This window comes from Vombatus ursinus, unplaced genomic scaffold (genome assembly GCF_900497805.2).
Source record: "Vombatus ursinus unplaced genomic scaffold, bare-nosed wombat genome assembly UNPS02014825.1, whole genome shotgun sequence".
Classification (NCBI taxonomy): Eukaryota; Metazoa; Chordata; class Mammalia; order Diprotodontia; family Vombatidae; genus Vombatus; species Vombatus ursinus.
In genome coordinates this window covers 7,379,293-7,388,134 of record NW_020954603.1, presented here as the reverse complement: position 1 = coordinate 7,388,134, position 8,842 = coordinate 7,379,293, and the positions used below count along the sequence as shown (strand labels likewise).

At 53.7% G+C, this 8,842-nt stretch overlaps 1 protein-coding gene across 2 annotated transcripts in view; it reads right to left on the bottom strand.

The window, feature by feature from the left end:
* ERI3 (ERI1 exoribonuclease family member 3) overlaps positions 1-8,842 on the bottom strand; it is a 194,888-nt gene that overhangs the window by 160,656 nt on the left and 25,390 nt on the right. The gene's annotated exons all lie outside the window — the stretch shown is intronic.

The following is an 8,842-nucleotide window of genomic DNA, read 5'->3' as shown; positions in this document are numbered from 1 at the left end:
CACTATCGCAGGGCAATCCTCCCACTCCTCCCCGATCAATTCACTTTTCCAATGACCACAGTATCTCTTCCAAACCTTTTCCTCAATCCTCTAACCTCCCATAATACTCCCTTGTGCCAATCTCCTAGCTCAGAACCTTGCCTGAAAAGAGTGAGGCCATTTGCCCAGAGTGCCCTCTTCTCCCCTCCTCCACTTCTCTCATCACCCAGAGGCCTTCTGCCACCCTTCTCAGGGCCAAGGCTCAGCCCTCTACATGCACAAGTAACCCTCTACCATTCCTTCTCCAGTAATTGCCCACCCCATCACCCCCACTTCCCATCATTCTCTCCCCGTCTCCTGGCACGCCCATGTCTCTCTGATGCTCATTTGATGTCCTCTTCCCTGCCAGTTACCTTACTCCATCTGTCCTCCCCTTGTGGGCTGGCACTTGAGAAGGCTGTCTGCATTGGTGCCTCTACTTTCTTTCCTCTCACCCTCTTCCGAGGTCTGTGCACCATCCACCTGAAAACATCCTCTCTAAAGCTGCCAGTGTTCTTTTAGCGCCCAAATGCAACAGCCTCTTCTCCGCCCTCCTCTTTCCTGACCTCTCTGAGGCCTCTGACACTGTCCATCACCTTCTTCCCTTGACACTCTCTTCTCCCCAGGTTTTTGTGACGCTACTTCCACCTGGCTCTCCTATCTGTTAGGCCACTCCTCAGTTTCTTTTGATGGTTTTTCCTCTAGCTCCCCAAGGCTCTGTCCTGGGCTCTCTTCTCTTCTTTCTCTATACGAGGAGCAGGCAACCTGTGGCCTCGAGGCCACATTTGGCCATCTAGGTCCTCAAGTGCAGCCCTCTGACTAAATCCAAACCTGGATTCCCCACCCTTGCATACTATTTCTCTTGGTGACCCAACCCACCAGCTCCAAGGATTCCGATGATGCTCAGGTCTATTTTTCCAGCCTTAACCTCTCTGCTGACTTCCAGTCTCTCATCCCATGAGATGCCCACAGGACATCTCAAACTAGATGTCAAACAGACATCTTACATTCAACTTGTCTAAAACTGAACTCGTTCTCTTCACCCTGCCCCCAAGCCTTCCCCTCTGTTGAACTTTCCTGTTACTGGAGAGGGCACCACCATCCTTCAGTCAGCCAGCCAGGCTCGAACCCTGGGTGTCGTTCTCAACTTCTTTCTCCCCCTCCCCCCACACGTAATCAGTAAGCAGGGCCTATCATTTCTACTTTTCTAACATTGATCACACACGCCTCAAGCCTCTCCTCACTAGACCAGGGCTAGATATTTGGGTGTGGGCAACGTCTGCATCGAGATGATAATGGAATCCTTGGGAGCTGAGGGTAAGGAGAGAGAAGAGAAGAGAAGAGAAGAGAAGAGAAGAGAAGAGAAGAGAAGAGAAGAGAAGAGAAGAGAAGAGAAGAGAAGAGAAGAGGGCTCTGTGCCTAATCAAGGAGAGCACAGCGAAGGAGCCAGCAAGGGAGACTCGGCATGAGCAGCACAGGTAGGAGGAGCATCAGGAGAGAGCAGAATCCAGGAGGGCGGCTGGCTGGCAGCACCCAAAGCCAACACCTCTGGGCTGCACTCACTAGGGCAAGGCCCAGAAGCAGGAGCCGGTGTTGAGTGCGAGTGCAACCCAAACCCTGAGCACACTTCCCATTGTTTAATTCCCCCTCCCACTTCCTCAGGGCTATTTTCCTCCAGCAGTTCTGGTCTGGCTGAAAATAAAGGCAGATTGCAGTTCGGAGAAAGCCAACACATCTATCCCACTCCCTGAGCCCACAAGGCACACACCAAACACCCAGGAGGCAGCTCCCATGAGGATGCCAGAATCCAAGCCAAAGAACAAACAGGTTTTCCTTTCCCACACCTCTGAACCCCCAAGGGGTGCCCAGGTCATCAGACAATGAGAAAAACCACAGAGAGCCAACGAAGAGCCTGACTGTCTTTGGGGAGCTAATGGTGAAGAAGGAAATGAAGCAGGAACGAAGGCTTCCCTGAGCAGGGAGGCCCGGAGGCCCACTCACAGAGCTCTCCCACCCATCATTCAGCCCTGCTCATCTGGCAGACAGCGCCAGCTTTAATGCCATAACATATAACCCCTCCACGCTAACAGGAAATACGGCATGCGCCAGGGGAGCCTGAGTTATCGAGGCTGTGCTGAGCATAACTTTGAATTTCCTGATTTGGGTGCATTTAATCTCCACCATAATGTTACATTAATGTCAGTTTTGCATTTCATTTCCCAGCTTAAAAGAAGCACGCCAGGGCCTTCCCTGTGGACACACAGCCAGGCACAATGATTCCAGGAGGTGCTCAAAGCCCAGAGGGGCCGCAGGGCAGTCAGGCCTTCTTTAGGCCCTCTTTACAGCCCTCAAAGGGACTCCAAAGCAGAACTGGGCAAAGGGCAGGGGCTGGGGCCTCAGGGCAGGAACACTCAAAGGAGGAGGCACGGTTTAATTGAGGCTAGGAGGGAGGCCAGGGTGTGGAGAGCAGAATCTTAAATTTCCTTCAACTTTTCCAAAATACTTTCCTTCCTTCCTCATGGAGGATTGCCAGGATGCCCATGTCTAACACATCTGAAATCTCAACTGTTCTGGAAGCTTCCAATTGCCCACCCCCTTCTCCATGCCTCTGCCCCCCACCCCTAAAAACAGCATCTGAATGGTTCTCTTTATAAGCAAAAGCAAAAGTCATTTACTGGCTGGTTAACTTGAAATGCAGATGGAGTTTCTGCAAACTTTCCTAAGGAAAGAAATCCCCATTGGACTCAGACCAAACATTAGGAAACCTCTATCCCAGAGGTCATTTTTCTCCAAAGTTACGGACCCTGGAATACAGAACAGAGTGGAGATAGCTTTCCCAGTAGTTGGGCGGGCAAGAAAATCTGAGGGCCAGAGAAGGACCAACAAGAGCAGGCTGGACCTCCTCCTCACAGAGCCAGGCCAGGGCCGCTGGCTTCTTCACACACAGCTTCCCTCCAGCTCACACACCAACAGTGCTGGGGGAGACCCAGCCCAGCCAAAGGCACCGGGCAGGATAAACTACAAACCTCTAGAAACACACAGAGGACCTAATTTTCCATCCACTGGAGTGGAACAAGAAGAGTTTTAGGCCTCATATTTAGAGGAAGTAAAAAGGCATTCTGAAAAATCTAAGTTAACCATCTTCTGTGAAAAAAGCCCTCCCTGGCCATCAGGACTCCCCTCCCCCAAAGGGGAGCTCAAGTCCGTGGTCAAGCAACAACACTCCCCCCGCCGGCTGCCACCACCACCACATATCTGGCTACACAATGAGCCCGTGCCTGTGGATTAATCAGGGATGGGGGAGCTGAGGCTGGGCCCTGTCCTCATCAGATCAACGGAGGACTCTCCAGGCCCCCAAGGCCTGGGTCAGCATCCTCCATCCTTCCCTTCCTTTCTGCAGGCCCCAGTGTTCTTAAAGGATGGGGGGAGGGGCAGGGGGCTCCTGAAACCCAACAAGGTCTGGAGACAAAAAGAGCTCCCTCAACATCCTACTCTTCTCCTAAGGCTCGCTCTCCCTCTCTTCTCCAGGACAGGCCTCAGAGCGCTGAGATCCAGGACCATGAAGACCCCAATGGGAAACTGAGGCCTACATGTGGCTGAACTGTTCCTTCCACCTGCCAATCCAGGGAGCACAAACTCCAGCAGGAGGCCAGAGAGCACAGACACGGCAGGATACACTGACTGGCTTCAAGGACTCCTGGCTCTGCTTTCTACCTGAGTGGGGGATCCCCTCTACCCTCCTGTCTTAGACTCAATTTCCTCATCTACAAACTGAGAATAACCACACTGGTAGGACCTAGCCCTCAGTCAAGTTCCCTGAATCAGAGACACCTTCCCAGGATGCTGAGAAAGACACTGGGCTTAGGGGAGCGCAGGTCGTCACTGGGATCTCCTCAGCCTCATCACAGTGGCACAAAAAGCCAGGAGGCTGATCTACATGGGTCTGCACTGACCCAGTGTGTGCCAGCTCCCCGTGGGCCCCATCCTCATTCAGCTGTTGGCCGACGGATCTGGTCAAGGGTCTTTTCCAGAATCCCAGCACACTAAGGGGTCTCTATGTCTCCTGGTCAGTTTTCTCTCTGTCAAGACCAACAGGCCAGGAGCTGCTCCCACCTAAGCCCTTAGAAGCAAGGGCTGAGGCACTGAGAGACCCCCGACTAACAGCTGTCGCTGGCAGGGCCCACTGACTGGAGCCTTCTCCTGAACTGGACCTGTACCCTTGGAGAGCCCAAGAGAGTAGGCCCCAGGGAAAGATGCCCACACCCAGAAGAGGGTGTCTCTATAAAGAAAGATGGCCCATGGGGAGAGCCAGTGTCTGCACAGCTTCGGGGAAGCTCCCCTCAGCACCGGCACAAAGGACTCCTGGCACCAGCTCCTGCCAGCTAACCTCCCAAAGACTGCCATACTGAGGCTGAGCTGGAAAGGCCCTGGAAGTCACCTCAGTCCAAGTCTTACATAATCTGCCTGGCATTAGATGGCTAGGAAGTAACTGGGCCAGAAGTTGAGCTGGGGCCGCCAGGTACAAACCCAGTGCTCCTTCCATGTCCCGGGTATTCCCAGAATGCCCCTCTGAGAAGCTCACAGGGAAAGGGCCTCAGACAAGTGGCCACCCAGCCTCTGCCTGAAGACCTCTAAGGACAAGGACCTCACCTCCTTGTGAGACAGTCCCTCCCATACTAGGATAGCTCTCAGTATGAGGAGGCTTTTCCTGACACAAAGCCTCAACTGGCCTCTACACGTCCCCCTCACTGCTCCTGATTCTTCCCTCTGAGGCCAAGCAGATCAGGGCCAAGCCCTCCTCCACAGACATGACCCTCCAAATGCTTGAAGGCAGCTCCCACCCCCTCCCTGAACCTTCTCTAGGCTAACCCTCTCCCAGGTCTTTATACACTCCTCATTCACATGAAATTCATTCAACAAACCGCACAGAGCAGTTTCTCTCCTAGCACAGACCTGAGGCAGGAGGGGACGTGGAAGGCCGCCGCTCCAGTCTGGGGATGTCCAGCAGGGGGGTCTCACACACAAGCCCTGCTGCTCTGGGAGCTGACCCAGCCATGGACAAAACAGGCCCAGAAGCACCCCTCCCCCTTGAACACGGTCATTTCTCATTGGAATGAGGACACGTGAGAGACGCTCACAGAGAAAAAAGTGGGCATTTTACAACCATAGATTGAGATGACTTCAAAAGGGGCTAAGCTTGCACCTGAGACCCTTAAGCCAGACAGCTCCCCGGCCTTGCTGAAGCTTGGACTCTAGCATGCTCTCATCCTACCCCCTTCGCAGGCCCCAACAATCAGGCCAAGGCCAGAGGGAGTCTTGGCGTCTTCAGGTTCCATGGCATGTTCTCAATCACATCCTCAGATCACCTCAGAGGCAGAAGGATAGCTAGGCTTTCCTGTCCCGAGACCTGAAGCCCAAGAGATGGAGAAGCCATCTCTATGTGGAATTGAATTCCACAAGCACTGCTTAAGCACCTACTTTGTGTGGGCCTTGTGAGGCCATTCTATGAGCAGGGATGAAGTGTACAGAGAGAAGTTCGTGCAAACTAAACACAAGGTAATAGGGGGTTACTCCTGGAAGGGAAGACCTCAGGATAGGAGGTGGTACCTTGCTGAGCTTGGAAGGAAATGAGAAATTTTAAGAGGCTAAAGTGGTGGTCAGGAGGGAAGGCATTCCAGGCACAGTCTCTGCAGCTGCGTGGAGGGTCCCATAAACTGAACGGCAAGACCAGCTTGGCTGGATTCAAATGAGTCTAGAGGGTCAGTGAGGACCAAGCAGGATTCCAGAAGACCAAGACTCTGAGCCTCCCACCTCCTGCCACAGCGGGCTTGGGCTCAGGCTGCAGGAGGACATAACCCAGCCGGGAATCTGCTTTGCTTGACTATGCAAATCTGTTGTTAGAGTTTTACTTTTCTGCCAGTGGGGAAGGTGGGGAGAGAAAATCAGGTTTTGCTCATCAAAAACAGTAAAATGTATTTACACAGACATATAATAAGGCTAGAGAGGTACCATGGAGCCAGGCTGCACAGGGCTCCTAGTCAGGAGTTTGTATCTGATAGTTTTATACGTGATAGAACGGAAAAGAATAATAATGACAACCAGCGTTTCTGTAGCCCTTTCAGGTCTGCAAAGTGTTTTTACAAATACTATTTGATCCACATGACAACCCCAAGAGGCAGGAACTATTATTATCTCCATTTTAAAGCTGAGGAAACTGAGGCAGGCAGTGGTGAAGTACCTGGCCTGGGGTCCCACAGCTTGAACCAGGTACCCCTGACTGCAGATGCACTATGCCTATGCCCCATGGCTCACCCCCGTGCCCTGCTGGCTCCATGCAGAAGACTCTCCACACTCCTGGAACCCCTCCCCGCTTGGCCTCAGGGCCTTCTTGGCCTGCCACCCATTGCCAGGGCTGTTCTTGGCCCTCTGCTCTCCTGGGCGGGAGGTGCACCTCAAAAATAGCATCTCGACAGATTCCCTTGTCCAGGAACTGGCTTGATCCCTGCCCCCACTCCTTCAGTCACCTCAGGGCATGCCTGGGAGCCAATCAGCTGAGTCTTCTTGTCTACCAGTGGCCCAATCTGTCATCCCTCCTTTCAAGTATCTCCTGCCACCTGCCCCTGCAGGGGAATGGAGTGCCTTCCTAAGTCCACCAGAGCCCCCAGATCAGGCCAGGAGTCACAGGCCTGCCCCTCACTGCCCTCCAGCACCAGGCTTCCTTGCTTAACCAAATTTCAATCATCCTTCCAGGCCTGGCCCAAGACTCACTGCCTTCCCCAAAAGCTTGCCACACTAATCAATACAGCAACGTAAACCTGTCAACCATCACCATGGCACAACCACTCCACCTAGTCAATCATACCACCCCACTGCATGTCCTTCAACTTCTCCCCTCTGCTGCTGGACCAGGAGGCACGCCAGCCCCCACTTCTGCGGTGCTCCTCACCACCACGCCCAGATGAGGCCAGAACTACAGCAGCCTCAGAAAAGATTCGGGCAGGAAAGCACAAAGTCTGGTCCCATTTCTTCCATAAGCACCAAGCGCAGGCACACACCGACCACATGGGACACACAAGCAATCCCAGGGCCGCGGAGCTGGAGGTCCCTCCGAGGGGAGTGTCCAGGCCCCCCCACACTTGAAGAAGAAGCCCCTCTCCAGTGTCCCCAACAAGCCTCTGCTCAAAGACCTCCAAGGCCAAGGAGCTCACAACCTTCCGTACTGCTGAGGCAGCTCTCAGGGGATGGAAGGAGGGTTCTCTCCATTCTCTGCCCCCTCAACCAGCACGAGTTCCTGGCCTCACCCTGGTTCGAGTCTCTGGACCAAGCAGAATCAATCTACTCTCCCTTCACACACTTCCCACAATCCTAAGCTCAGAGGTTTGCAGCTGGAAGGGACCCAAGGTCATGTGGCCCAAGCGCCTCATTGCACAGATGGGCCAACTGATCCACAAGCACCTACTATGTGCTAGCCACTGTGCTGAGGGCTTGACAAATATCTCATTTGATCTTTACAACAACCCTGCAAGGTAAGTGCTATTATTATCCCCATTTTGCACTTGAGGAAACTGAGACAAATAGAGGCTATGTGACTTGCCCAGGGTCACACAGCTAGTAAGTGTCTGAGGCTGAATAGGTACTGGGGTCTTCCTGACTCCAGGGTCGGTGCTCTATGCACTATGGCGCCCCAGCTGGCTCCAAATAGGGGATGGAAGATCAGGGGCCAGGTACGTTGTGGGAGGCTCCTAATTCAGGTCTGGGGTGGCTAGAAGCCCTCTGAAGCCCCTTCTAAGTCTAGAGATTGAGCGATTTTAACCACTACAGATGGAAGCTGGGGAGCAGCCCATTGTGGGGACTGGTAGGAGAATTACAGAGAACAGAGGGTGGAGGAGAATAGGAGCGAGTGGATGGATTATCCATTCTGTCTAGTCTGGCTAGAATTCAGAGAATGAGACAGTGAATAATGAGATTAGACAGAGTAGAGCTGAGGGCCTTGAATGCCATGGAAGAGGCAATAGGGAGCCAGAGCAGTCTTTGAGAACAGGAGTGGCATGCTCACAGTATTCATTGCCTTATTTCATTTGAATTCAATAAACTATGCACTAAAATGGGAGGGAGAAACTTGAGGCAGGAAGGCGGAGTCAGGACAAAGGCCCCCAGCCCCAGAGGGCCACCCCAGGGCCGAGGTGCATACCGCAGGTGTGCCCTCTCCCGGCCTCCTCCAAGCTGGGGGGGTCATGCCAATAGGAATGGTCACTGCCTCATACACGAGCATCAGGGCTTGGGAACATGGAGTTTTATTTTGTTCTCTAAGTTCCCATCCCCTAGAATGTGTCTGGCACTGTAGCTGCCCTTACCAGCTCTGCCCAGCACAGGGCACCAAGACCAAGGCCACTGTCAAGCAGCATCCAGTGCAATCAGGGCCACCTGTACCTGCCTCCAGCTGGGTCAGGGCAGCCCCAGTCATGAGCCTGACCCTTGGGGCTGGCCCAAAGTGCAGCTTCCCTCCCTCTGCAGGCACATATGCCTCAAAGGAAGCCCAAGAACCCAGTGCCCGTGGCTGGGCAACACCAAGGTCAAGCTCTCCAAAATACAGCACAGCCTGATCCCCAATGGGCCCCACCACTAACATCCTTCCCAGTAAGAAAAGAGCTGCGATGGCCAAGAACTGCCACCAGCCCTCTGGATGTGCAGGCCATCACATACATGCTCTGGGCCCCCAAGAATCCCAGAAAGGCCAGTGCTCTCCGCTGGCCAGCCATGCCCCCCCCCAACCCCCGCACCCAGTGGGCATTCCCCAGGGGCTGGAGAGAGGCCAGGTATAACA